This window comes from Oreochromis niloticus, linkage group LG10, assembly GCF_001858045.2.
Source record: "Oreochromis niloticus isolate F11D_XX linkage group LG10, O_niloticus_UMD_NMBU, whole genome shotgun sequence".
Taxonomy (NCBI): Eukaryota; Metazoa; Chordata; class Actinopteri; order Cichliformes; family Cichlidae; genus Oreochromis; species Oreochromis niloticus.
In genome coordinates, this window is record NC_031975.2 from 19,729,718 (window position 1) to 19,732,355 (window position 2,638).

The window sequence follows — 2,638 nt, forward strand, 5'->3', positions numbered from 1 at the left end:
CGTCAGCTCACTAGGCTGCAGTGTGCGCGGTCAATCTCCAGCCCGCCCAGGAAATCGACCTTCAGGAGTTGTGGGATCGTGTTGTGCACGAATGTCAGAGCGTCCGAACCCTCACAGCCCTCGGGAAAGTCAGGTTGTTTCTCCGTCCTCTGTTTTCGTAGAGCATTCACCTCGTCACTAGTAGCAGGAGGATTTTCCTTTAGCGCTCTGCTAGCATCCTCAAGGAAATCCAGGCGAGGCTCAGCGTTGTTTATTCGAGTAGCTATATCCGCTAGCTTAGCCTCCACTGCCCTCGTAGCAGTTTGGATACCATCGAGTTTGCTCTCTTGTGTCTCAGAGGTTTCCTTAAGTAGTGCGTAAATACTTGCAATGTCCTTGGCCATTTGTTCAGTTGTAGCAGTCTGGATAGTATCCGACATTGAAGGTGAGGGCGGGCGCACATCAGTAGCTTTCGCCGAGGTTTCCTTGCTAGCGCCTTCTTGCTGTCGACGCGTAAGTTTTTGTTGGTGACTCGGCATTATGAGCTTTCACAAAGAGTCTTCAAGCTTCCCACAGTCCTGAGGTGATATTTCGTAAGTGTTGTGTAGCGTAATGTTCTAAGTCTAATGCAAATTAACTGCCACTGCGACGGAGCTTCCCCATTCAAGCTGCCATCTTGACCGCCTAGGTTACCGGACTCCCCCCCTTTGGCCAGATTTAAAATCACACCGCAAATCAAAGATAAGATTGTTTGAGTCTTCCCCCATTTTTTTTCAGCAGTATACTTCCAAGAAATCACTTTGCGTGGATCACAGTCTGTAATGAAGTTTCTTTTGAAAGTACCATTTATTTTTTCCTCGTTTCTGTAATATGGAAACTAAACAGTTAGGAGGTAATGCAGTAATGCAACCAAGTCTATAGGTTATTATTCTCAGAAAAATAGTTTCTTTTCTGCTCATTGACCACAAACTAATCATGGATCTTATCGCCAAGGCGCTGCAGACTGCTTTTTGGTTTTTTGTAAATGGCGAACGTGATGAAGGCGTAGACAGAGCAGGTATAAATAATCTGCTCTCAGCCAGCACTTCACAACAACTTCAAGGACTTCTGCTTTTCAGCCAACGAACAACAAGTATGGAGATGATGATGTTTGTGCTGGTGTCTGCTGTGGCCATGCTGATCAATCCATATGCTGCAAATCCTGTTTCTAACCACAACCTAAACCGTATCGTTGAACTCGTTGAGGAATACAAGAAAGATCTGAATGAGGTAAGGGTTCATCGCATAAGCACAATTGTTTAAGTGACACTTAGTTTGAAATTTTTGTAACATTTTTTGGTGCCCTAACTTGTTAAAACCTTTAAAAAATGTTTGCAATGTTCAGTTACAAATATTTTTTCTATTAAATTCTATTACATTTTTTGGTGCCTTATCTAGACAAATGATTCAATATGTTAAAAGTGTTAGCTGACAAAAGTAATTTTTTCTTGGATCTTACAGAGGTTCTTTGTGGAGGATGTGACACACTTGGTTGAATCTGGATGTGGGGTGAGGAGACGTTTTCCATGTCTTTGAAACAGTTTGCAAGTTTTCCATTCAGGTTTCTTTTTTGAGAGACTGCAGTAAGAACAGTGATCTCTTTTTTACATTTTAATTGTGTTTATTTGTAACGCTAATGGTTTCTTGTTTATGTTTCATACAGAATAACTTCTTCTGCAAAGTGCATGACATCCTACAAAAGCATGCCAAAAATGAAAACGAGAGAGATATTGTGAGAAACCTGGGAATATTCATTAAGGAATCAGATGTAAGTTATCTTTTTTGACACATTTTCAACTTAAGAACAACAAATCTATGTAGTCTGTGAAGGTTCTCAGTCATCCAGGTCATCATAGTCTAAGGAGCTTGGAAAGAAATGCGTCAATCTGTGTTTTAAATATTTAGAGACAATGTGCTAACCTCACTTTAGGTAGACAAATACATCTGCAAAACTGTGAGAGATATACTGAACACAGATTCCTGTCTTTCAGATGAACTGCAAAGAAGTACTAAAGAAAGTACGGCCGTCAGAAAAAGAACAGCCACTACCTGGTTTGCTGGAAAACCTCACCAGATGTATCAGGTATCGACCTAAAATGGATTCCACAGACAAGTCTTTTTCAGACTTTTACTTTTGTTTCAAGAAAATACCATGTTAGAGAGAGATTTGAACTGTCTGATATGTGATAACTTGAATGTTTTTCATAATTCATAGTGTACTGATTAGCCTATTTATTTGCCAAGCAAGTTTCTGATTCAATTCTGGCCAGAAATACAACTTCCTTTTTGGAAAACAACAAAAAGAACAATGGTTGTGAAACTGGATATTTGTTTTAGCTTATAGTATAGTTTGGTAAGCTATTAGTGTTTTTCTTTTCTTTTTTATGCCATTATCATCCTTTTAGACAAGTGACCTGTCCAAGATGTACCCTGCCTCTTGCCCTATGGCAGCTGGGATAGGCTCCAGCCCCCTATGACCCTTAAGCTAAAGAGATAAATGGATCGATATATTCAATTAATTTACAAAGATTTATTTTGGCTTAACTATGTCTAAACTGGAAAAGCAGAATTATATCTTAGTTGTCTTTGATGATTACAACAGTTATGAAAGCAATTTCAT

At 39.5% G+C, this 2,638-nt stretch overlaps 1 long non-coding RNA gene across 1 annotated transcript; it reads left to right on the forward strand.

Annotated features, from left to right (window-relative positions):
- Positions 1–1,499: 1,499 nt before the first annotated feature.
- Positions 1,500–2,087, forward strand: LOC102081532 (uncharacterized). Its single transcript, XR_266276.4, has 3 exons — positions 1,500–1,527; positions 1,682–1,786; positions 2,010–2,087. It is a non-coding gene; the product is annotated as an uncharacterized LOC102081532 (long non-coding RNA).
- The last annotated feature ends 551 nt before the right edge of the window (positions 2,088–2,638 follow it).